The sequence below is a fragment of the Ambystoma mexicanum genome, chromosome 13 (assembly GCF_040938575.1).
Source record: "Ambystoma mexicanum isolate Mex_15411 chromosome 13, UKY_AmexF1_1, whole genome shotgun sequence".
NCBI classification, from domain to species: domain Eukaryota; kingdom Metazoa; phylum Chordata; class Amphibia; order Caudata; family Ambystomatidae; genus Ambystoma; species Ambystoma mexicanum.
This window is the reverse complement of record NC_090938.1, coordinates 672,004,053-672,029,345: the sequence shown is the minus strand read 5'-3', so window position 1 is coordinate 672,029,345 and position 25,293 is coordinate 672,004,053. Positions and strand designations below refer to the sequence as shown.

Below are 25,293 nucleotides of genomic sequence, written 5' to 3'. Positions count from 1 at the left end.
CACAATCTTCTCGTTTCACCCGACTTTTCATTTCTAAAGGTCGAACTCGTACAATGTCACTTTTCCAAAGTTGTCTATTTTATTTGTGGAACACAATCATGCAGTAGCCATTAGTCAGGCAGCTGGATGTGCCCTTTAAAAGTCTCCAAAGTTGCCTTTGCCTTGTAGCAGGACGGGGCAGAGCAGCAGATCACGGCCATTTAGAACACCGTGTTGCCTACCCACGGCACCCATGCCAGGCCCACGCTGCACCCCTGCAGACTTGTCGCAATATACCTTGTGGGAAGGAGAGAGGCCGTTTTTGGGTAGCCTGGCCCTGGCATGGCTGGCACCGGAGGGCACAGTTCTGTGACCGACGTCTGGGGCATAAAGAGTGCAGGGAGTGAACGTTAAGACCCTAGATACACATCCCCGCCCCGACCTCTAGCACTTCCCCAAGGCCGGTAAGTACACTTCAGCCCTCAAACCGATCCATCCGTGTAGAAAAGCACCATCTAGTACCACCATGGCAGCGCCCGTGCACCGAATAGAAGTGGTTAAAACGGCGCTTTCCTTCTGCCACGAAGGGAGCAGCGGGTTTATGGGAACACAGGACTGCCGCAGCCTGCTACCACGGCCCCTTGTTTTTTCAAATCTCTCTCTAGTACCCCAACCCCACCTCCCCCCCATAACCTCCCTCCCAAAACCGGGCACGCATATCTAGGTAGCCCCTGCCCACGATGCCCCCCACCGCCTGCCACTCTCGACTACTGCACTTACACGAGCATGCTAAGGAAATGAATGGCTACCTGCTCGTTTACTTCCTGCTCATTTTTTCCGTGAGTTGTTTTTCTTTTAATGGCCGTCTCCTACATGCACCGACAATCCCCGTCCTTTCCCATACCTACACACTCTACTCTGCCCCTCTACATATGCGTCACTATTCTACCCTCAAGTCATACAATATGACCACGTTGTAATGTATTTCGATGAAAGCCCGGGACACGGTGTACCGCCGCGGTAAACTCAAGGGCTTTGTGGCAGTGGTGCCCGGCTAGCGACGTTCCTGCGGGTGTGGGTCGCACAAGCCTAGCCTGCGCACGGGGCTAGCAATGCCACGGGGCAGCAGCATTCGCGGGCATCTGCGGGCAGGCCCGGCCTTCTCTCTGCAGCTGGGCGGGTGCACGGGGATAACCCATGGGGCGGGCATCACCCGGGCACGATGAGCGTCGGGGACCTCCTCTGGGCAGAACCTGTCGTGCCGGCTGTGCCGCCTCGCACGGCTATAATTATACAAGTAATTATAGGACGCCATTAAGCCCGCTCAACTTTAACTGCTGCTTTTTTTCTTTTCTCCTCTTTGGGGAAGAGCCCTCTCAGAAGCGTTTGTTTTTTAAAAACATTTTCTGGAAGAATCAATGGTGCAGCTCCAGGAAGGCCGTAGCTTTAGAAACCCCGCTGATCAAACCGGAGCTGATTAAATATCTGGAGCGGTGAACTGTGTATGGGGGCTGAGCTACAACGAAGAGTAAAGTGCGAGGAGGAACGGATTAGGGAGCATGAGCAATGGGGACCAATAGATTGCAACTCCTGGGGAAAGGGTGTACATGGTGTTCAAATAGGAAAATCAGCGGCGGTAAAGCGACTGAAAGAGACAAATTAGAGAAGAGACAGAGACAAACCAGCAGTGGGAAGAGAGGACTCAGCAGGTGGGGGAGAGCATTTGGCAGGAGGAGGGGGGAGAAATCAGCAGGGGGAAGGGAGAAATCCGCAGAGGTAAGCGAGAAATCAGAATGGGGGAGAGATAAACCAGCGAGGGGTCAGATCATTCATGCAGGGGAAGGGGGAAATCGGCAGGAGGAGAGAGAAGGAAGACATCAGAAGGGGGAAGAGAGCATTCAGCAGGGGGAAGAGAAATCAGCAGGGGGCGAGAAATCAGCAGAGGAAAAAGAGAAATCAGCAGAGGGGAGAGCGTCACAGTGTGACGGGAGACCTCAGCAGGTGGGAGAGAGCATTCGGGAGGGAGTGAGAAATCAGCAGATGTAAGCGAGAAATCAGAAGGGGGAGAGATAAACCAGCAAGGGGTGAGATCATTCAGCAGGGGAAGAGGGAAATCGGCAGGAGGAAAGAGAAGAAAGACATCAGAAGGGGGAAGAGAGCATTCAGCAGGGGGAAGAAAGAAATCAGCCAGGGGAGAAAAATCGGCAGGGGAAACAGAGAAATCAGCAAATGGAAGAGAGAAATCAGCAGGGGGGAGAGAGTTTTCAGTGGGGGCTGGGTGGATCTGCATGGGGAGGGAGAACTCATAAGGGGAGAGATCAAACAGCAAGGGGTGAGATCATTCAGCAGGGGAAGAGGGAAATCAGCAGGGGGAGAGAGGAGAAATAAATCAGCAGGGGCAAGGGAGCATTCAGCAGGGAGAGAGAGAAATCAGCAGCGGGAGAGAAATCAGCAGGGGAAAGAGAAATCTGAAGGGGAGGGAGGAATCAGCAGGGGAGGTGGGATACATCAGATATGGGAATAGAGAAATCGGTAGAGAGATGAGCGAATCAGCAGGGGGAGAGATAAATCAGTAGGGACGATTTAATCAGAGGGATAAATCACCGTAATGCGAAAAACCCGCGGGAGTAACGATGTAATGGGGAAACGGGGGGATGAGCTGTGAAAATGGGGATATCAGCAGGAGGGGGAACAGAAAGAGCAGGGCAGTGAACGGGGCGGGTGACAACAGACAACATATCAGCGGAGCTCCGCTAAAGAGTAATAAGGGGTAAGGGGGGCGGGGTTGTGAAATGAAGAGCTCCCCGCGCAACGGGAAAGTGGGAACAGTGACACAGTAAAGGAAATATTAAGAGAGAGTGGATATCTGAGGGAGCTGCGGGGCAATGGGGACATCCCTGGGAACAGAGAGGGAAGCGTGCAGTGTGTGGGGAAGGGGGCGTCTGTGAGGTGAAAGAAGCAGGGCAGCCGTTTGCACCCGCTAAATCACCCCTCGGAACTCACGTCACGTGTCCCTCTGGAAAGGAGGGAAAAGTCGGAGAGCTCGGGAACGTGTCTGTGGAATGAAAGAGAGCCTGCGAGCGGGAAGCCGTGGCTCTTTGTGGCTGCAGCGATTTGTGTGGGCAGCAAGTGCTGCGTTTGGGGAAAAGACGGAGACCTTTCATGGGAAAAGAAGGCAGCCGCGGAGAGAGGAGGGGTGGGAGGGGAGCCCGTGTGCGATGTAAGACGGAAGAACGCGAGAGAACGTAGCAAATTCCCGGGGAAAGTGTGCGTGTTTCTGGCGGTGGGGCGAAACAAAATGTCAGGGCGGGTGTGAAAAGGCACGTGTGCAGTGTGCGTGTGTAGGGGGTGGGTGCTGGGGTGTCGCCGAACGTGCGGAAGGTAAGGTGGAAATCGTCGCAGGAAAGATGGACATGGGCGGAAAGTGAGGAACATGGGCGGAAAGTGAGGTACACGGGCGGAAAGTGAGGGACACGGGCGGAAAGTGAGGGCCATGGGCGGAAAGTGAGGGACACGGGCGGAAAGTGAGGGCCATGGGCGGAAAGTGATGAGCGCAGGGGCTTTTTTCCAGACTGGGTTCTGAATGAACCCCACAGCGGAGATTTGCGCTGGCGGTTTTAGGTTCACCCGTGAAACGATGCTGGTTTGGTGCAGTGCGGGTGCAGCTTCGGTCTCCTGCTAACTGCAGAAACAGCCGCCACTGACCGGCGTTAAAGGGGAGTAAAGAACGCCTGTGTCCAAATATAACGCTATAACCAGAAGATAGGGGAAAAATAACGCCGTTACTCGAGGATTATTAAAAGTAAAGGATTCGGATGTGCCCGGGTCTAAAGAGTTCAAAATATCGCCGAAACGAATATCAACCAACTAGCCAGCGCTATGTGCCACTACCCGGCGATAAAGAATAACGCCACTTCTCGATACAAAATACAAACAAATACCTGGCTACCTGGTGAGAAAGGATAGAAAAGAAGGCCATTATGAGGCAATACACATCAGAGGATAACGCAACCCTCGGATGATCGAGGGTAGACAGCAATGCCACAACCTGGCGGTAACGCCGGGTGGAGAATAAATACCGCCGCCACTCGTTTCAAAAGGGCACAATTCTCGCACGTCAGCGATAAACCTCTGGATTGAAGCCAGTATGCTTTCTTCGCACACTTGGGGGATACGTGGCGTGGGGGCCGGGGAGTCCCGTTTAATTGTATTTCTGTACGGTCGCCTTGCTTTCAGTTCCTGGGCACAGGGAGGCCTTGCCAATGTCCCATCTTCTAGCCCAGAGCGCGAGTCTTTCAGAGAACTGTTTGCGCTTCTCTGCGTCCGTGTTTTATGTCGGCCAATCGTGGGGGTATTTTTAATGCACGAGAAAAGACATTCCACACGGAGTATGGCGCGGGTTCAGCAAGGAATGTGGTAATTTAGTTTGAGCCCCCTCTGGAGGCTAGAACGGATGGCGATTCCTTGAGTGATGTATGTTGGGAATTTGCGGGTGTATATTTGGGAGTGAAGGGAGGGGGCTGTTACTGGTAGGGTGTGCGAACACAGGAGTTATTTTGTGGTGAAGGGGGGTATTCGTGTGCCGAAGCCACCTATTGTATGCGCTGTATGGCGGCGATTTATGGCTGTATTTGTAGGCAGGGGAGGCAACGAGCCCCTGCCCTTCACGAGGTAGGGAAGGGGTCGGCGATTGTGTCCAGGGGCGGAATAGTAAAGTGGATGTCTTCCTTAAGGCTCCTTTCACGTGGCACATTTCGGGGGTGAAGGCGAAGAGGTATTGTGGTCACTGAGGTGTGGTTGGGAACTCTACCAGAAAGTGTCGGTGTATTTTTAAGGGGTTCGGGGAAGTAGACCAACTTCCAGGAACTGGGGCGGGAAGGGGTCAGTCTTGGATGATTTACCTTTCTTTGCGCCCCCTTCACGGGGCATGTTTCGGGCTGTCTGAGAAAGGGGGGCATGAGTTTGTACAGGTTCGATGGTGAGTGTTTTATACTGGTAATTTACCCTCACAGGGATAGGGGCGTTCCTGTGGGCTATTTTGGGGGTATGGAGGCAGACTTTATTATGCTTGGAGTGTAACCAGACAACACCTCAGTTAGGGATTTGGAATCTGCAGGCGGAATTTTTAGAACAGATACATCACGTTGTTGCAAACATTTTGCACCTCATGCGTTTCATCAGTTTCTTCTGTTATATCGTACCCCGCCCCAGCCCCCCAGAACGTCGCTTTAAAACCCCATAGTCGGGGATCTTTTTGAAACCCCTTTATAGTCTTTTCCCCCTCATAGTACTCCCTTTGGCTTCGTTATTCAACACAGAGACCCCCCTTTTTACGCTTGTATTTCCTTGTCTCTGGATCCTCCTCCCTTGTTATTCTATCGGAATTAGGCTCAGTTTGTTAGCTTTGTTTTTCATTTTCCTCGCAATCCTGGTTTTGGGAATGACCCGCTTCCATGATATCATTTTCCCTTTCCCCGGCGTTTCTTTCCCTCTTACAGTCTAGCTTTCCTGTTTTCTTTCACCGTCCCTTGAATTTCGTCTCTACTTCCTTGAACACGTCCCCCTTCATCGTCTCTCTCGCTCCCTTCTTTTCTTTCTTTGTTTCTTTTTTCATTATTTTGTATTTTACCCTATTTCTGACTCTCTGCCCCCTCCCCCAGCCCCCCCCCCACCCGGTCACATGCTTTGGGGGCGGGGCAGGGGGATGTCTGGCTGAGAAAGGCCATTTTGTGGCTGCAAAACTGAGTGGAGCCAGCGAGCGAGAGAAACAAGAAGGAGGCGGGGAGGGGAGCCCAGCAGAAGCGCCGGAAAAGCTGGGGTGCAGAGCCCGGGGAAGCTGGGGTGCTCAGCCAGACGGGGGACTGAGGAGGCAAGACGGAGGATCTAGGGGACTGGAGACACTGGGACCCCTGCCAGGGATCCGGGATCAGATCCGGGGCACCAACGATAGGGGGGTAGCGGGCGGTGGGAGGGGGGCAGACGTCCCGATCCAGGGGGCGCGGGGCATAGCAAGCGCGGCGGCTCAAGCAAAGGATCGAAGGCGCCGGGATCTAGAGGCGACGGGGGAGGAGAGCTCCGAGCGCTGCAGGCGACGGGAGGGCATCACGACGGGGGAGAAGCCGGGGGCCGAGAGCCCAGGAGCGGGGGGGACGGGAGCCCTCCTCCCCGCCGGGGCAGCCGCCGCCGCCATCGGGGAAGAAAATCAGCAGCGACCCGGGAGGGCCAACTTCAGGTGAGGACGCGGAGGGTGTATGTGTGTCCGAGAGAGGTAGAAAACACGAGGAGGGGGGAGGGTATGGTGGCAGGGGCGCTGTTTACATGCGGGCATTACAGAGGAAAGGGTGGTAACTCGAAGGGGGGCATCTACCGAAGGCAAAAGGCGTCCATGTTCGTTCCTTTGATGGGGCACCATGGAGGGAGAGTGGCATCTCTGGGGGATAGCCGGGGTTCGAGTGGGATGTATGTATGCAGGAGGGGTAGGTATTTGAATAATATTTGCAATGGGTTGGTGTATATTGGCGTAGTAGGGGCATCAGTGGGATGGGGTGTAACTGGCGACAGATGACTCCTTGGGGCGAGTGGGTATATATGGCGGGCGCATCTGGATTGGCGAAGAGGGCAATCTTGGCAGATCTGTCTATTGGGCACTGACAGGACGTCAACTATGTAAATGGGAGGCAGGTCTCTATGCAGAGGAGAGTGACATCTATTGGATATCTGGGCGGGGTAGCATTGGGTGACCGTAACACATATGGCAGAGGGTGGGTGTGCATAAAGAGCAACACTATTGTCCCAACCAACTGTTTGCAGAAGAGTCAACTTATCCCGCCTACACCAAGCCCGTCCCAGACACTGAAGGAGTCTACAGGAAAAAAACACAAAAGCAGAATTGTTGCATGTTTCATCAACTTAGGAAAAACATTTGTCTCCACCTGATACCCCAACAACACGTTACATTAGTGCTGGCTGTAATTAAGAGTTAGCAGTTATGATCAAATACCATCCCTGTACATCTATGCTCCAGGGTGTAGGGTGCATGGACAACTGGGCCTCTAAACGGGGCTGAGGCCTTCTAGGAGGGAGCAGCTGCATCCATGCGTTGCCAACACTACTGGAGGAATACCAGGCCACAGGTATGATGATGGATGGTACAGAGATAAAATGGCTGCCATATCAGGGTACTAGTTCCCTGGTATGGTATTGTTCATTTATATAGTGCCTGTACAAAGGCAAGTGTTTCAAAGTGCCCAAGGAGGGTGGGAGCATGGGGGGAAAAAGAAACAAAGCCTTTGAAATTCTGAGACGATGATAGTCTGCACAGGCAGAGTGTGCGTAAAAAGTACATTTAACATTTCGTGGGACGGCCAATAGGCCTGACGGCGATTCTGCAGTTTAGACAGTGCAATTAAGGGGTGAAGACAAGGGAGCACAGACATACGATCTTCGGCGCAGTGTGTACGGATCAAGCAAGTGCAGAGGGTCACAGGGAGGGGGATGATCAAGTACACCCAGTCGGTTGAGACTGGGTTAAGTGCAGAGAGAGCCACTCTCTTGGGTTAATTTCTCAAGTGCATTGATTGTGGTAGGGTGTAGGGCCATGAGGCAAGTGTGAGGGGGGACTGGCAGGGGTATTAAGGACCACTGAGACTCTGCGGTACACCGGGCGGCCAGTTAGCATGCTGTACGGAGGAAGAGAGAGGAAAAGCAGAGAACTAAGTTAGCCGGGTAGAGGGAGCGAGAAGGAAGAGGAGAAGAGGAAGTCTTGCAGAGTTTCCAGAATCTAAGGAGATCTGGCTCAAGACAGAGAGTGGCAGGGAGGTTATTCCAGAGGGAGGCACCTGCTGAGGATAAGGATCCCCGCTCCCCCAAATCTCTGCTTGGAGAACCTGCTCACTCGCAGAAGGTTGGAGGTAGATGAGCGGTGAGCTTGTGAGGGACAGTAGTTGGGTAGACAGCGTTGCATTGAGGCCCCAGAAAGCCTTGTGAACAATGCAAAGGGTCTTGAATTTGATCCTTGCCGCCACGGGGAGCCAGTGAAGGGATTTCAGTGCCAGAGAGATGCGGTCCCTGGGCTTGAGGCCAAGGATAAGTCTTGCGGTTCTGCTCTGAATGAACGCCTTCCAGTGCCAAATCTCACAGAGAGGTACCACAAGCCACAAACTGCCCTGTGGGTACATTTTGTAAAGATAAAAATCATGGTCTATCAGCGAAATACCAGCTAAAACAAATTCAAATATCTCTTTTGTGAACATAGGATAGCACTGGGGCAAAGCGCTGGTCTTGGAAGCAAGACCACACAGAGCAACAGAGGTTTGAATCCTGGATCTGCGCTTAGAAACTGAACTCGGGTACAGTATTAGGTGCGTTAAAAAAAACAAATAAATATAAAAGTCCAACACATAAGATTCGTCTTGTCTGGGGCTCAGAATATTGTAGATTTAAATTGGCAGTAAAACACTAGAATAAAAACCCATTTAGGCATTCAGGAAACACATTATATCCAACTGTGCAACCAAAGCAGAAACTCACTTCCCGATTGGAGTGAAGTCTGAGGCCCAACATCCGAAGAATATGAAACATGGACCCCGCAGAATTACCAGGAGGGTGACATCTGGAGAAAATCTCTCTGCTGCCTGATGTTCACAAACACATTCTAAATTATGGTGCCACAGAAAGAAAGGGGACCCAAAGCCTGTTTCACTACCGGGAACTGTAGGATCAGCTAACTCATGGCACCAGATTTTGCTCTTGGGATCTAAAAAGATGCCGTAGGGAGTCCTTAAAAGAGAGAAAGCTACTGTGGGGGTATCCAGTGGATTCCTGTGTTCTTCTATTCCCACAAGGTCTCGGGCATGGGTATGCGACCTGTAACTCCACATGTTTTGGACTACAACCCCCTCAATGTTGCCTTTTTTGACATGGAAGAATAGGAGTTGCAGTCTAAAACATCCGGAGAGCCAAATGTTGCAGACTACTCGTCTAGGGAGAAAAAAGCTGGGCAAATAAGCTAACAAGCACACACCAAGTGACCACAAGCTGGATACACGTACTGGTCGACACAGACAAAACCAGAAAAGCAGAGGTGTCGCGGATCTGCCAATAGCGTGGCCTGGATATACAGAGATTGAGAAACCAGTTTTCTCTCCATGCAGTACAGACATGTTCGCGATAGTTAACTAATCCAGTAAATTGAAGAAAGACTCCTGAATAAATTAGAGGAGAGACCCTGCTACCTCCTCCATGGCAAACTTTGAGGAAAAACGCAAGCAGTGTTCAGCAAACTATAGGTCTGTGCCTGTCCTCAAATGAAACCCAGAAATGAAAGACAAGACGTCTATGGATTGCCTGTGTTTATTTTGGCAGGGTTTTGCCTGACTTGGCCTGCCAACAAAGTACTTTATACTACACGGGTCTGATGGAAAGAGAAGAGGGTGTCAGTGAAGCGGGTGGCTGGCAGGCTGGCGGTGGTGAGGTCAGTTTCTTTGTGCGGCTAAGGGGTGGGGCAGCGGCTATCAGGGTGTCTGATGTGGGAGAGGGGAATGTGCGGAGCTATGGGGGAGAAGAAGCTGTGTCTAAGGAGGGAGGAGATGGCAGTGATCTATCGCAGGGTTGCCTGCGATGCCCCAGTATCCCTGGGTACACTTACAATACTTACCTTTAATTCAAACAACCTACGGCATGCTGGAGTGTAGTCTTTACCACAATTGAATCTGTTGTACTAAATCACTGTATTGCAATTATTTGTGAAAGTAGAGGCAACTGTAAACGCGGTGCAGGGGTCATCTTAATTTATGGGGAGAGAAGGAATCTCAAGACTCAGGAGTAGCCCTAATTAACTCTCAAAATATCTGCAACCTAAGTTTTGGTTGTAAACTGCCCATCATTGCCCTTGTGTCAGTATGGGTTCAGAGCAATTTACATCTTTGTCGGATCAATACCCCCAGAAATTTCAACTTTTGGTTAAGAGTGCAAGGATAGAGGAAGAGACCTTAAATTAACAGTTTCCAATGTTATCAACTGTCCGCAGATCGGGCTAGCCATGCAGATCCCATCATTGGAAACAGTTTCCTCTTCTCAGTGCGGATTCGTTGATGCCTGAGGAGTGTGGGTGTATGTTACCAAATTGCTAGGCAGCATAAACAAAATGTCTATACCCCTCCAATCCTTAACCAACGGAAACCTTATCATAGGTGATTTCAATGTCAGGAAAGACTCTGTAAAAGTACAAACAAGCCAAATAATTCTGAATTTAAATGAATAGAAGGGCCCTGTACAGGTCATAGTCTAGATCTGATTTTCATATTAAGCATCACTACTGCCAGGCCAAATGATCCGTCTGCCGCCATTTCCCCTACAAGTGTGTCCCGGCCAGTGGTCGAGTGTACAAAAAGAAGTAGTGGAACTGTATGTTCCCTGTTGGTCTGCGCCGCTCCTCACAAACCCCATTGCCGTGCCTCCTCCCATACACAATCCAAACTCCCAAACCAACACACCTACTATTTATGGGAATGTGCAGTGCAGGGTACTGAAATGCAAGGTTCAACTTCTTCCTACACTTTTATTTTAAAACTAAACCATTCCAGAATGGTTTCTTTTTCAAATAAAAGTATAGGAACGGCGAAACCTAAAAATAAAAAGTATAGGAGCTCCCCTCCCGCCCACTTCGACCTCTGGTCCCGACAATGTCATGGTTACCACCCAGCACCCTTTCTAACATGTAAACTGAACAAGATCCGAAACCTACTCTACAAGCCCACTCACTGCAATTCTCCAAGTATGATTTAAGTCATTAATCGGGGGTGCCGAGTATGCTGGGTGCTCCGGAGCCGGGAACCCGTTGGAAATGCATTCTGCACTTGAATGTCCATAAAATCAGGGCACCGGCACCCTTATTCCGTTGCACCTAGTTATTCATACAAATTATAAGATACATGTTTACTTCTTCCTGTAGGAGGGTAGTAATAGTAGTTTCTTCCTGTGATACTATGTGCACTACTGATTCAAACATATCCACGGAGCTGTGTGCGTGAAAGCAGGAGCCCTTTCTGTACGGCTGCATGAAACAAACAAAATTACTAATTCAGAATAAAGCAGCCATGCTTATTCTCAGATATAAACCATGAGACCATATTTCTGTGGGTCTGAAAACAATGAACTGGCAAAATATTGAAGAAAGGATCCCACATAAGGGCCTCTGCCTAAACCACTGCTTTCTCGAGGAGGAGTGGGGGGACTACTCAGCAGATTCCTCTCCTAGAGGCACCTAACATCCACCCACAACGTCACCATGCCAATGTTACAACAAACAGGGTTAAGTCACACGCAACACTAGGAGCCAAATTCTGGAAATACCTATCTGCCTATCTGAAAAAATGTACCCAGCCACTAGAGATTAAAGAAAGTACTGACATATTCCCATCTGATTTACCCTCTCCCTCGTTTCATGGGATTTTCTTCCTCTAACTCTTATTACCACACCAGCACTTACCCGTAGATGTCAATCTGTTAACCTCGAATCTGCCTCACTTGGCCCTCTGAAAGGCTATCCAACACATGCTTCTTGTCCACCCTCAAAATAGCTATGTATGCTCTTTCAATGTATATTTCCATCGATCTACTGTTTATATTTGCCCCACCACTCAGTGCATGTTATCACAACCCAAAGGTTTTCCAAGATTGTGTTGTAGGTCTCCCATCATCTCGTAGCACTGTGAAGCAGCACCCTCTGCAAGTTGGCGCCTTACACAAACTTCTGCATACAAATTAAAAAAAAAGACCTCCCGCCACATCAGAAGAACTCAGCAAAAATGTATCATATGGACAATCACTTGGGCTGTAGGCACTTCCAACCTGTTTCGTAAATCGGCCATGTACACTACAAACAATATGTGGACTCCTTTTAAATTCCAAACTCTGGTTTACATGGCACTCGGTTACGACTTCCTTTTGTCAAACACATCTCACGAATGCGGACACGAAAGACTGTAGTTGCTACTGCCTGATATCAAATGTACCCTTCATCACTAAATTGGTTAAAAGGGTGGGCACATATCCGTTAAACAGCATTCTTTAATAATTAACACACTTAAGATTAACATTCTCGATTCTGACTACACAGAAAACTGTAGTCAAAGCTTCTCGTCCTCAGCAAAGTATCTCTTATGCTGCTACACCTCGACCAAACTGCAGCCGACCATATGGATAATCACAATATTGTCATCCTAGAATTAAAGACCGACTTGGGCAGCAACACCACCACCACACTGAACTACATACTTTGTTCCATTCCCTTGTGATCAGGAATGGCCCCACTTCAATGTGTGTCTGCTTGCTGACCTCAGCCGAAATTAAAAGAACTTCCAAACTTTCGCTAATAACACAGAGCATCCTCATTGCACATTTGGGGTAGAATGTTGAAGAGGTTTTGTGTCTAACCAAGTCAACAACTGAGGTTGCTATTGCAGCTTTCCCCCAAATACATCCCTTACACTAGCTGTTAACAGTTTTACTGCATTCAGAGCCAGCACTGTGTGAATTACCAATAAATTAAACCTATACCAACAACCAATCCCATGAATATGATATATACCAACAATCTTGCCATGGCCTAGAAGCATCAAGTCAGTACTCGCCACCCTAAAATGTATCTCAGCGCCAAAAAACCCCAACTATTAGCACCTCTATGAAATAACATTTTCACTTCACACATGACTACCACGCAAGCCGGAGAGCACTAGCCCAAAACAAAATAGACTGCTGCAACACCCTCTACAGTCTAACAAACCTCCAACTAAAAAGATCAAGCCATGAATAGGCACAAGATCTGGTGGCCAACAGGCCTCTATACATGTGTTAAACTTTGTGTCCAGTGTGCACTAAAGCGAGCCCTGAGATGAACAATCACTGATGAATTAGCAACTGGCAGAAGTAAATCATAAACTGGAAGGTAGACTCCTGAACAAAAAAGAGCTAGAATCGAGAGCTTGCCGACCTTTGGGAGAGCATGAAAAGCAGCCATCTTTCATTCCGGAATATTCTCGATAGATCTACTAACGTGACTACCAACAAGTGTCATTGTAATTCCAAATGTGTCTGTAAACTATTGCAATAAGCCCTTCCAATATCACCATGAATGGAGGACAAGTATACTGATAACATTGCTTCAAGAAAAATTACCCAAATTCGAACACCTACCCTACACCCATGAACACACAGATACTGCGTAACCCAAACCAGTTCTCACTGATCCCCAAATCTCTCGCTCATGGATTCCCAACCTATCCCGTGTCTTTGTGTGGGGAGGGAGCGGATTGTAAAGCTGGGTTAATGTCACAGATGTGTATATTTGTGTTTGAGTGACAGTGTGTGGAGGAAAGACTTTGTGCTTGGGGTATGGTTTGGGGCAAATGTGTGGTGGTGGGGATGGGAAAGGGCTGGCTTATGTTTGGGGGGAAAGGTGCTTCAGTTCAGGGCAGTTTTGAGAGGATGCATGTCTGTTAGGGGCAACGCACTGCCTGTTACACACAACACATTGGTGTAGTGGTGTCTGTTTTGAAGTGTTGCTTGTATAGATGTGGTGCTGTTTGTGGTGGCTTCCTCGGTTTGGAGCAGTGGATGCCAGATCATAGGTGAGGGACAATCTGGAGGGTCTGGGATGGCAGTGTATGTAACGGTATGGCATCATCGAGCGAGAGCAAGTGTTGGGGAGGAAGGGGCTTGATACTTGAAGCTGATATGGCTGTGGCTGGCCATCTAAGTGATTATTTTACGCATGGTGTGGAGTTGGTGTCTGGAGGAGAGCATGGTGGGGAAGGGTAAGAATGGGACTCTGGTTAAGGGCCAGTATCTGGAAGTCTTTGACTAGCATGGTCTGACAAGCCTTGTTGGAACTCTCTGGGGTATCTGGCTGACCGTTGAGGTACCAGTGTCTGGGTAAGGCAAGAAATTATAGGACACACTATAAGTGATGAGTGGTTCCTATTATGGAAAGTTGCCATTGTGTGCAAGATGCTGGCACAGCTGGTGGCAGTGACTGATTGGAGGGGCAGCTGTGTTCTGAGGTGCCTGAGGGTGCCGGGTCGAGTTACAGTGGTTGGCTGATCATTAAAGTTGGATCGCAATGTTGCAATTGGTTGCCATTAAATTAAGGGAATTTGCAGGGACTGGCAAGGTCTGTAGGTAGCCTGGGTGTGAGTTCTGGGTGGCATTCATATTAATAAATGTTTCTGTTGGGGTAAGATGTGACAAGGTCTGTGATGTTGTCGGTTCATGTTGGGTGGCAAAAGCACGTTTGGGTATCTAACTGACAAGGAGCAGACGTTTAGGAAGCATGTGGCTGTCTGAGGATCAGTGTCTGGGATTTGTGGCAATCAGCGTCTGTGTACAGTGAACCACTTTATCGGTGATCTCTATGTACTGATGGGCCTGGTTGTGGTTATGCTATGCTCATATATTTTTAGACTGTGTCAAATCATCGCACAGTAGTTTCCGAGAGCATAAGCTTTTCTGTGGATTAGCTGATGGTGCCCCTGCCAACAGTATCAGGCCCTTAGTCTGAGGGAGGAAAGAAAACGAGCAAGGGGGAGTTAAGCGGCTGGAAACGTGGTAAGTATATGTTACAAAGGGAGGGAGCAATTCAGGAGCAGAAGAACGTTTTGTGATCGAATGGGCGTGCATGTCGGCCCTGTTAGGTAGGATACAGTTATTCTAAAGAGATGAGGCGACTGTGTACTATGATAATTGGATTGTGTTGGTGCAGTGTCTGAAAAGGGACTGTGGATGCGAGGTGAACGTGTCTGAATGTGGCACTGTCTGGGAGGGCATATAGTTGGTGATGGCAATATCTCGAGGTTTGCCACGGCTTGGATAGGGTTTAAATTGGTTCATGCCTTGTTGGGGCAGTCTCTGAAAACAACGTTGGACGACAAAAAACAATGCTTTCTGTGTCTGTGATTGACTCGGAAGAAACGTCTGAGCGGATGTCTGTGGTGCCATGGGAGCAGTGTCTTAGGCAGTCCTTGAATGGTGGGGTTGGTAAGAACCTGACATTGGGCAGACTGGGAGGCGGGTGATGGGGGTGTATGTATTAGAAGAAAACCTGATTGGATAGGGTATGAAAAAAATATCGTTTACCCAGCGATGTTTGTTTTCAGCGCTCAAAACACTGCATACCCATCTTATGTGTGGCTAATGGAGTAGTTTTGATATCTGCCCGGTGGGGGGAGAGAGGTTGTTGTGTCTGCTTGAGAGCACTTGTCTGGTAGGGGGTTAACCGCATCTGTCCAGTCTGGCTTGCTTGGGGCAGCAGGTCTCTGTGACCTGTGGATGTGTCTATGATTTGGGGGGGGGGCGGTTTAAATTTTTTTTACAGTTAAACGTGGGGGAGAGGGCTCTCCACATCCTGTTTGCTGCCCCCCCCCCCCGTGTCTTGACTGTCTCCAACTGTATTAGTCTCTGCGTGCCTTCCTTTTCTCGCGCGCCCCAGTCTCCGCGTCACACTGTCTAAACCCTTTCGATTTTCTCACAGTTTTTCTCGTTACCAAGATGGCGGCGGTTCCTCCGGGCCTTTGTGACAAGAAAAAAATATACGGTGGTTCTCGACCCACCGCGCAGTGAACCCTCGGCCCCTACCGTCCCGCTCCCATTTTTCTTTCGCGTACCCACCTTATTGCCCCTCTTCCCCGTTCCGGATCCAACTCCTTGTTGTGGCCCCTCCCCCGGAAATCCCCCGCACAGAAACCCCCACTTGGTACCTTCCTGCTCCCACCGCGAAGAAAGAGACGAATCGAGAGTCGGTTACAAGGGGGTGGTGGTGCTCGCTGAGTTATTTCTGTCGAGACCCCTTTCCTGCCCCTCCCGTCCAACCAACGGACGCCGAGGTTGCCGTTTGAAGTGTTACCTCCCGTCTTTGAGGGCAAACGTCCATAGAAACCCGTTTAATTGAATCGGCGGCGGAAGAAACATTTGCGGAAGAAACATTTACCGAAGTCCGGTTTAAAGTATTGGGGGGGGTGCTAGGTGTCTAGATACAGCACCGGCGGTAAAGGACGCGCGCGGCAAACCCCCTCCAAAAGACTTGCTTATAGTGCTGAGGTGATATGATATGGCATTTATAACGCGCCTATGCACAAGTGTTTCAAGGCGCGAAAGGTGCACATATCTGTTTAAACACACATCGGATTTGCCCGGGTTTAAGCGTGCACAGTCGTCTCATACAGAACGACGATATATTGGATGAACAAAAACACGGAAAGCACCTGATTAAAGTGCTGCTAGAGACCGATATAAAGTGCAAGGCAGACGTTTCTACATACAGCGTCGGATTGAATCCTCCCAGTGATGTGTGTAATGGATTGAGGTGTGGAGTTTTCCAGAGTCCTGTAAAACACTTTCCAAAGACTTGTTTACAATATCAGGCGAGCAAAATCTTAAAGACCTCTGTAAAAAAACACAAAAAAAACGCGTTGGTCACCCAGAAAGAGACCACTATGAGCTGCCAGGCGTGAAACCTTCCAGAGAACTAGGTTAAGGATGGACTACTCTGGTATAAATACCCACAGAGACAACAGGCAAGCTGGCAAATACCCCTAGAGACATCCATGTAATACTCAGGGGACACTCACCTTATGCATCACTGTATAATGTGCTACTATCTCATGTACACCTCCCCATTTTAATGGGCAGAAATAAATCTTACAAAGCGGAACAAAATGCAGCATAGGCAAGCATAGGCAAATACCGAATCCAAAGTTGGATTAAGTGGTGGTTTGGGGTACAGGGGGGTGGGGGGTCTGAAGCTTCCTAGGGCCTGTATATCTTGCGTAACAAGACTCCAACGGGACCCAGTCATTTGCTAGTTTGTAAATCAATTTATGGTGCGCAGAAGCTCACATGCCAGACAGAACTGGAGTAACACCCTCTATTGCTCAATAATCATTCACGTTTCTTGACCCATGTCAATTAAAGTGATGATGGATATTTAACGTGTAAATGCCAAACCAATCAGAATTTTAAAAAATACAGAAGAGGTTTCTTCCTCAACCTTCCAAAGAAGAAGAATTATATAAAATCCACTGCAAATCGAGGCAGAAAAAGAAAGCAAGATCAAACGCTTTAGACTACCGAAGTGGCAATTCATCCCTGGGTCAGAATATCGAACATTCGCACTAGTGCTAAAAAGTGAGCACTTGCTTAGCATACAGAATAAAGCAAACTATTTATTTGTATTTGTAGGGCGCACTACAGCCTAGAGGCATCGAGGCGCTGTTGCATGTGATTGTAAGTAGGCTTGATTAAGGGTTACAGATAGAGCAGCCCAACACAGAGTTTCTTGGTTACACAATCAATAATTAGTTACAGACATTCATATACAGGACAATATCAGACCAATTCTTTCCCCGGTAAACTAGTATTTTTTTTTTTCTCTCCACAATCTGTATAAACTAAAAACGTTTGCACCAGGTCAAGAAATAATTGGTCTGTTTTTTTGTCTTGAGTTCCCAGCATAACAAAAAGGTTCAGCTACATTTTATTTATGCAACAGCAAAAAAGAGACCTTTATGATAAGCCCTACAGATAAGAGGTGTATCGGGCACTTTTACTCCTTATAAATTGGCAAATACTGCCAAAAGTAAGAATACCCCCAACAAAAAAATAGGAAAAAGACATGTAGAATTTTGCGTCTCTGCTTTCACCCTCGCAGCTCCATGGATATGTTTTGGACCGTTAGTGCATGTAGTGCCACAGGAAGAAACTACTATTTTAACCTCCTGATTGGAAGAAGTAAACATATATCTTTTACTGTGCATGAGTAACTAGGTGCAAAGAAATCAATATTACAAAAACATTTCAATTTTTCAGTTAAAACATATTTTTACTCGCTTATAAAATACTCTCTTTGAGAATTGGACTTGCATGTTTACTTCCTGAAAAAATCATTTTACTCCCAGCTTTGAACAATGGGGAGTAAAATATTCCCACTTCTAAATCTTATCTGGAGCACTGCATATTTTTCCCTCTTCTGCAACCAAGGGCTCCTCGGATGTTTTAGAATACTGCTTTCATTTTTTTTGTCCGCATAAGGACATGATCTGCCCCCCAGAAAAATATTCCCTAGTAGTTGATACTTCACAGATCAATAATGACCATTTACAGTGTCAGGAGACCAAAAAGTAGATATTAAAAAAACGGCTTGCAAAATGGAGGAAGAGGCGACCTGTAACCAGTGCAACATGGATTTTGATGAAGATTTGAACACAGTCCCTCATTCATTGCACCAAATATGAAGACACCAGAGTCAGACAAATATAGAAACTCTGTCCATCCCAGCTTTGTCAACGCCTGTATAATGTTTTATAGTCCTGTATGGGAAGGACTGAAGATACCTATAAAGTCCTGAGGGCAGCAAACCTCTCTTCTAGATCTGTACTAAATGCGGGTTGAGTGCAAACCCAGTGAGATCTGTATACATTACAAGGAGACCTCTTCTAGAGACCTGTAAAACACAAATTGGGATAGCACCTAATGATGCAATTACAGTACTTAATTAGCATTATAAGTCTGGTAAGTATTAATTTAGTGGGCTGGTAAAGCAGGGGTCTGCAACCTGTGGCTCTCCAGATTATTGGATTGCAAATGCCATGATCCCTCACCATTAACTTGGATGGCTAGGGTTGATGGGAGTCCAAAACATCTGATAAACAAAAGATTGAAAACCCCAAATCCGCTTGATAGAGTGGTGTATATATGGGATTTATAAAGCTTGAACCCAGTTGGGAAGCAATGGGGTGCTGTACAAAGGGGCTCATCCACAGGGTTACATTCAGGATGAATAGTAGCAGATACACTGGGAATAGTAAAGGCATGGGGGCTCTAGAGGTGGAGAAATAAGGTTCAGTGGATTGATGAGCAATTAGATAAATGTTCTTTTAAGATTAAGGTTTTCGGTTCCTTCCTGAAGTGTAGGATGGAGTGTGCCAGTCTCATCAGCATTTTTAACTTTTTTAAGAGACAGGGTGCATATCAGAAACAGGCCAATCTGCTGTTTATTTCTCCCCCCCCAAATCCCCCCCCCCCCCACTTGCAGTTCTTTGTTTCTAGCCTGGCAATGTTGTTGTGACTTCTGGTGGTGATGTAGCACCAACTAATACGTTTTTTACAGTGTCTTCCCAGGCTGTTAACAAGGCAATTCTATGCATCTCGTCTCCTCTGATGAAAAGCAGGGACATATGTTCATATGTTCTTCCCTCTTGACTTTTCCAGCCAATGCTTTGGGGATGAGGCAGAGTTTTGTCTTAAAATTCACCACAGGAAAAAAGGGGGTTAGAAGTGAATGTCTGTTTTATGGACAGCAGCCACTTCTTTTAGGTCACTCTGTTTGCAGATCCCATTTTCTGATTTTGGTTGTGAGTTGAATACCTGCGTGGCCCTGAGCACGCTGTTCAAGGTGGGATCCCAATTGAGTGCAGTGTCCTCCCAACCTGCTAGTTTCCTTTATAGATCCCCAGTGGTGTTGTGAAGACAGGGCATCTCTTAATCTTGTTCTAGGGTCTCCTGGAATCATGTGCATATATATATATATATATATATATATATATATATATATATATATATATATATATATTTTTTTTTTTTTTTTTTCGGTGCCAGTGGCAAGAGCCTTTAGCCGTGCCCACTGTATAATATTCAGCACCACTGTCCATGATCTTCGCCTGCAGCCACCGCCTTTGTCCATGGTCACTGTATATTTTTCAACGCCCCTGGTCATGGCCTTTGGCCGTGCCCATTGTATTTTTTTTTTAAATCACTCCCTGCTCACTAGCCATAGCCTTCATTTAAAAACATTTCTTACTAAACTCCGACTCACATAGTATAGGGCGGCGATAGGAAATAAAAAAATAAAATAATCGCCAATAACTTTTGACTGGTGTGATGGCTGTGGCTGACATTTTTGCAGACCATTTTGTACACCTCGCCCCCTCCCCCACAACCTCCTCCCATAGACTAGAAAGTTTGGGGGATGATTCTTTAAAACATAAAAAAGTGAGCTCTCTATTAATTTTTCCATAGACAAAAAGGTAAATTTTTGCGCCACCGGCCAGCCAAAAATCCTAGATTGATTTGGAGCAGGTTTGAAACAACCTGGGCCCGAATCGTTGAGTCACAATCCTTTTGTGGCTTTGGGTTATTCCGTCCAGTACTTAAAAAAAATATTTGATGGCCAAGGGGGTTCCCCGTCTCCAAAATAAATAGTTATCTACCAGGGTACGTTGAGAATCCGGGTGTTTATAAATGAAACAGCCGCCGTCTTTTTTTTTTTTTTTTTTTCTTTTTTTCCTCTCCAATGTGAGAGATACCCGTGGTTATACGCCAGGGTATTGAAAAATAAAATGCAGCAAAAAGCCATTTGCAGGTCAAAAGACATGAAAATGCCATCAGGCTAGAGGCGGGGGATGGGGGGAGTAGGCCCCCAATATGAAATTTGAGAGTTGGAGGGGGGCTAGGGACCAAACTTTCAACACGAGGTTGAAACATTTTTGGCATACTCTTGCGTATAACCGTGGCTACCCGACATTTCAACTGAAGCTGCGTCACAGAAACAAGTGTTGTGTGGGTAATGAGAGGGCAGGTAAGTGAGGAGGCCATGAGGGGAGTGGGGGGAGCAGGCACAGATGAGGGGGGCACTTGGTGTGTGCCTGGGATGGCAAAAAAGCATTTTTTTTCTCTTCACCGTTTCCCCCGATCTGGTCAGTTATAATGACTACAAAATGACTACAGATAACCACAGGTATAACACAGGGTATCTGTGGTGCATAACAATGTAACCGCAAATATATAAAAAAAATGTTTAAAAGTATTTATTTTTACAGTGACGTCGGGGGTGAAAAAAGGGCCATGGCCAGTGGCTTGGTATCGTTTTAAACGGTTCAAGTCCTAGTAGTATTATAAAATATGAAGTGGCCATGGCTATTGAGCAGGGAGTAATTTAAAAAATTCAGTGGGCACGGCCGCTGACCATGGCTGAAGACCATGTTTAGTGGCCAGTTACTGTTTTAAAATATACAATGGGCTCGGCTGAAGGCCATGGACAGTGGCGCTGAAAAATATGTCGGAATCTTTAGTTGAAGTGAGTAAACGTAACGCAACAAAACCTTTTAAATTCAGCACATTGGGAAACTCGGTATCGGCCTAACTCGGCGTGTTCCCATTGCAAAACCCAAGAGAACGTATATATTGTAAGAGAAGGAATTTACAATGCCATACAAAATGGCATTATGGGGCATAAGCATTATGGCGGAGATCAACTGGAACGTGCCAAGTTAAGCCTATCATGCATTTCCCATTGCAATGAATGTCAAGGATTTTGATGCGCTAAGTTTACTCACCTTAACTGCGCTTCAATTTTCCTTGAAGGAAAAAAAAAGATACATATACAGACTTTTGTTTGATTATTCAGGAAAGGCGAGATTTTTTTAATTTTGCACTTACCGAATGCTTAACCGTAATTCTGTAAAGGTTTAAACGATTTGCACTGATAAGTTGTAAACCCCTTAAAATTGTTGGGATTCTGTTGTAAGTTGTCTAAAAGAGCACAGCAACATGCTTTGCATGTCTTTCAGGAGACTTGTACAAACAAAGCATTCTGAATGTAAAACACAGTTTATTGAAATTACCACTGTTGCAGGCAATGTTTCTATGCAAATATGTTTTCATGTACAGTTTCTATCTGATACAACTCATTCATAATGGTGTCCATGTAAAAAAGGTGCAGTATATCAGTATGCCAATTTCAAATCAACAAATGCTATCGACCTAAAATCTGCCCAAAAGAAGGCAGTGAGGTAGGCCAGAATGCATGCCCATTCAAGTCACAGCCTCACCGCTGAGACGGCAAACAACGAGGTTCTTGTCTGTACCAATGTTCTGTGATTGGATATATATAAAGCACAGGACCCCTGCTCAGTATGGAAACTTGTGTCACACATGGAACTAACTGTTCCTGAGCTTTACCTGCATAAATACGAGTAAAACCGGCAACTATGGGGTGTAAGGGCGGTAGGGTTAAGATCCGTGAATACAAAGCAGAAAACTGCAGGGCTGTCTGAAAATCTGTTTGGGCTGGTGGGTGCCCATTTCAAAATAATGTTTTTGGGACCCCCTTGCCTACAGCTGGGAAAAACAGTCTAAAACACCTCTGGGGTGCTTAGAAGATAATGGGGACAAAAGAATGCAGCAATGGAGTTAATAGCGGCTGATTATGCAAGACAGGCAGCCAGCGGGGAGCTGAAACACTTATGTCCATTTTAAAGTTATTCATCACTCTTTGATAGCAGGGTGCTAATGTAGATGAAACTGGAGTAAAAAATGCAAGGTGGTGATAAGAAGGTTGCTGGATACTGCAAGAGGCCAGAGGGCACCAGCAAACGCAGCTTGTAACATTTGCAGTGCAAAGCACACATTTAATTTCTCAAATTAAAGGAGCGCGTTGCTGAGTCATAAGACTGCCAACATGGGGCAGCTTCTCAGGTGGCCCCCCGAAGCGCATGGCCCATTTTAACTGAAAAGATGGAAAGGCACTGATGCTGTCCCTGGAAAATTGACAAGAATCTCTGGCCGTCATTCGGCTGCTGTGGTGAACAACACAATCATTGGTTGCCGTTTTCTCAGCTTTGTTACAAGGATGGCCTCAGAGAGGCCTTGCGTTTCAAAGGGCCTGTGTTTCTGCTGCACCGGTTGGAGGGTGGCAAATCCCTTCTGGCCTCAGCAGAGTCATGGATTATCTTTTCACTTTCATACCTTTTTGTTTCTCAGGGTTTGTGTGTGCATGTAAAAGTTTGGGGTCATAGCACCTGCACCATGAAGGGCACTTTGAGTAGCTACATAACGACTTAACCCATCCCTTCTTACTCGTCTTTCCAATATCCCTCCATCCTCCTACCCTGTACCAACTCTTCCTCTATCTTTTTCCATTTGTCACTCCCTCTCTCATCCCTATAATGCTTAATTTAGTTTTCTTTTGCTCCTTTCATCTCTCCAATTCACACTCCCTCCATATCCATCCCCCCTTCCCTTTCCAGACATTAATCCCTTAAGTGTCCATTCTTTCTTATTTGCTACCCGTTCCCAAGTCGTTACCCCCCACTCTCTCTCCCACCATGCCATCCCTCCTACCCACTCCACTTTTCCCCGTCTTTCTCTCCCTTCCTCTTTCTCTCCATGTCTTTACCTACCTTTGCCCTCTTCCCTTCCTCTCCATATTTCCCTCTCTTCCATTCCTCTGTGCCATTGTGTTGGGCAGCTGGATCTTCTGGTTGCATACATATATCGTTCCACGGCAGGTGCATTAACATGAAAAGCTAACTTATTGGAGTTTGAATCAGTGGCCTCTAGTTTAAAACAGCCATGGACATGTTACCTGGGAGAGTGTGGGGCCAATGTACATTTTAACAGAGGGAGGAAGACAGAAAGACGGCTGCAAAATCACGGCGCGGGGGAGGTGGGAGGCAGATGGAAGAGGCAAAGAAAGAGACGTTTGACAGGTGAAATGGCTGGAAAAATAAAGTCAGGAAAGTAAGAATGGAGTGAAATACAAAATGTCAGAGATAGAAAAATAAGTTAGAGAAAAAAGTGAGTAAATGGCAAAAAGAATGATGGCCGTGGCATGTCCACGGTCCCCACATTCGAGGCTGAGGTGATGAAATAGACGGCCTTCCTAATTTGAAGTGAGAAGCGCTTGCTAATTTTGCAAGAAGCCTGCTAACACTCCAGCCTGCCACACAATGGTTTTTGTTGTTGTTTTAAACATTACAAAAAAAAAAAGTTTTTGTAAACGTTTGAATAGCTCATGGCACTACAATGAAACTATTTAAACGCGTATGAAAAGAAACCAATCGCAACGGGACAAAAAAACCACTCCTGCCCCTGTTCTGTTGTCCCCGTGTACTCGGCACCTCCTCTTGTTGCCGTCCCCGCTTGCATTGACAGAGTGCAGCACAGTGATCCCTCAAAATACTCACAAAAGACAAAATCAGTACATCGTCTTCACTGCGAAGAAGGAGAAGGTGTCTTCCTTTGCTCTTCGGGAAGTAACATTTTCACCTGTACAGTTACCATCGTTTGAACAGAACCAGAGGCGCGCAGGGTCGGGGGAAAGAGGGGAGGTGACCTGAGCTTTGCAGCTAGCGAAGCGACAGCGCGTGGCAGTGAGGAGCGCGGAGGCACAGAATGGCAGACTAGGTCGCGCCGCGAGGTCTTGTGGAGGTCTTGTGAAGATAAGTGCGCGTTCCGCCCCAGGAACTTACCACAGAAAGCACTTTGAAGTCCTCAGCTGCCTCCTGCCGCAAACGCTGCTTCAACACGCTTCCTGGAGCAGGCGTGGCAACATCGGCACGTGACCCTATCACGTGACTCGGGCCGGGCTTCAAAGGACCGAGGCTACCACCCTTGCGGCGTTAAGCCTGTCAGGAGTAAAGCCCAGCGTCTGTTAAGCGACTGTTAGGCACTGGTGGCCTCATTCTACGTACCGTTGCCGAGTCGCCATAAACTATGACTTTATCGGCAGACGGCCCCCAGACCCGAAAAAAATCCTTACAGCAACGACGCTCTACAAATCCTTGGTCCATGATGAAAGCTGCAGTCGGCCCAAAGGTAAGCAATGCTACTGGACGCGCACTCATGGCTACAAATGAGTTACCACCAACAGAAGCTAGCAGCTCTCCAAAGTCCTCAATCCTGTTGTCTCTCGAAGAGCACTGCGTGCAAAATGATGCCTTAACCCCACCTGTATTGCTCACAGTTCCATCCCATGCCTTTGCAACACAGGCAGATAATTCCGATCCACCGAGACACTTCACCATCAATTTGGATTGTAATCCAGCTCCTAATGATGAAATCTCACTTGTCAACGAAACAGACACATCAGCAATCAGAGTGAGCAAGGTGGTCTCACCGAACTCAGCGAACCTTCTAGGCGAAATTCCGGCACCTCAGTTCAATGTTAAGACATCTGACACATTACGAACGACGCAACCGGCTACAATTGCATCTACACCCTATCACAATAACAACTTGATGAATGATGCTGGTCTTTCCACAGACAAAGATCCCTTGTCACATTTAGTGACTGATGAAGAACTGTTAACAATCCCGAACCTTGAGTCAGGAAACCTTGTGACGAACTATTTATTTCCCAAACAAGCTCTGAACAACAAACGACCCTCTACGCCGTCTGTGAGGCCAACTTGTCGCCCCACAGTCAATGACATTCCGTTACAGAAGGGAGGCACTTGTCACTTTCCGGTTCAGTTGCGCGGCTCC

General features: G+C 47.4%; 1 protein-coding gene and 1 long non-coding RNA gene across 2 annotated transcripts in view; one reads left to right on the top strand and one right to left on the bottom strand.

Moving 5' to 3' along the window:
• LOC138521680 (uncharacterized) overlaps positions 1 to 16,011 on the bottom strand; it is a 46,220-nt gene extending 30,209 nt beyond the window's left edge. Inside the window, exon 1 of the long non-coding RNA XR_011283094.1 lies at positions 15,643 to 16,011. This is a non-coding gene — a long non-coding RNA (uncharacterized lncRNA). The remainder of the gene's footprint in view (positions 1 to 15,642) is intronic.
• Positions 5,679 to 25,293, top strand: part of PCGF2 (polycomb group ring finger 2) — a 153,249-nt gene continuing 133,634 nt past the window's right edge. Inside the window, exon 1 of the mRNA XM_069634694.1 lies at positions 5,679 to 6,211. The gene's annotated coding sequence lies outside the window, so the exon portion shown is untranslated. The remainder of the gene's footprint in view (positions 6,212 to 25,293) is intronic.